Consider the following 1,544-nt stretch of genomic DNA (forward strand, 5'->3'; position numbering starts at 1 on the left):
ATAATTTTCGAAAATAACATCACCAATTAATGTTTTGATTCAAAAATTTCAAGTTTGTTACTTACTTGTTAAGAAAGATTCAAACTTTGAGTTCTAGAATCATATCTTGTGATTTCTTGTGAATCAAGTCATTAATTGTGATTTTAAAAATTAAATCTTTTTCAAAAACTAATTTAAATAATATCTTTTCAAAAATATCTTCTTATCTTATCTTTTTCAAAAATTTGATTTATCTTTTCTAACTTCCTAACTTCTTATCTTTTCAAAATTTGTTTCAACTAACTAACTAACTTTTTGTTTATTTCTTATCTTTTTCAAAACTACCTAACTAACTCTCTCCCTCTAATTTTCGAAAATATCTTCCCCCTTTTTCAAAATTTCTTTTTAATTAACTAATTATTTCAAATTTTAAATCTTAATTTTCGAAAATTACTAACATTTTTCAAAAACCATTTTCGAAAATCACTAACTCTTTTTCAAAAATTATTTTCGAAATTCTTTCTTTCTCATCTCCTTTTATTTATTTATTCATCTACTAACATCTCTTCCTCACATCACTCACCAAATTCGAACCCCCTCTTCTATCTGTGTTCGAATTTTTTCTCTTCTTTTCTTCTTCTACTAACAATAAGGAACCTCTTTACTGTGACATAGAGGATTCCTCTTCTTTTCTTTTTCTTTTCTCTTTCTTATGAGCAGGGACAAAGAAAAAGGCATTCTTGTTGAAGCTGATCCAGAACCTGAAAGGACTCTGAAGAGAAAATTAAGAGAAGCTAAATTACAACAATCCAGAGACAACCTTATTGAAAATTTCAAACAAGTAAAGGAGATGGTAGCCGAAAATAATAATAATGCAAGGAGGATGCTTGGTGACTTAACTGCACCTAATTCCAATTTACATGGAAGAAGCATCTCCATCCCTACCATTGGAGCAAACAATTTTGAGCTGAAACCTCAGCTAGTTTTCTCTGATGCAACAAAACTGCAAGTTTCATGGACTTTCATCTGAAGACCCTTTTCAGTTCTTAACTGAATTCTTGCAGATCTGTGATACTGTTAAGACTAATGGAGTAGATCCTGAAGTCTACAGGCTCATGCTTTTCCCTTTTGCTGTAAGAGACAGAGCTAGAGTGTGGTTGGATTCTCAACCCAGAGATAGCCTGAACTCTTGGGATAAGCTGGTCACGGCTTTCTTAGCCAAGTTCTTTCCTCCTCAAAGGCTGAGCAAGCTTAGAGTGGATGTTCAGACCTTCAGACAGAAAGAAGGCGAATCCCTCTATGAAGCTTGGGAAAGATACAAGCAGTTGACCAAAAAGTGTCCTTCTGACATGCTTTCAGAATGGACCATCCTGGATATATTCTATGATGGTTTATCTGAGCTATCAAAGATGTCATTGGATACTTCTGCAGGTGGATCCATTCACCTAAAGAAAACACCTGCAGAAGCTCAAGAACTCATTGACATGGTTGCTAATAACCAGTTCATGTACACTTCTGAGAGGAATCCTGTGAGTAATGGGACGCCTATGAAGAAGGGAGTTCTT

General features: G+C 33.8%; 1 non-coding gene across 1 annotated transcript; it reads right to left on the reverse strand.

Moving 5' to 3' along the window:
- Window positions 1-1,226: 1,226 nt before the first annotated feature.
- LOC112746125 (small nucleolar RNA R71) lies at window positions 1,227-1,334 on the reverse strand. The gene has a single exon (XR_003174023.1). It is a non-coding gene; the product is annotated as a small nucleolar RNA R71 (small nucleolar RNA).
- Between the last annotated feature and the right edge of the window lie 210 nt (window positions 1,335-1,544).

This window comes from Arachis hypogaea, chromosome 14, assembly GCF_003086295.3.
Source record: "Arachis hypogaea cultivar Tifrunner chromosome 14, arahy.Tifrunner.gnm2.J5K5, whole genome shotgun sequence".
NCBI lineage: Eukaryota > Viridiplantae > Streptophyta > Magnoliopsida > Fabales > Fabaceae > Arachis > Arachis hypogaea.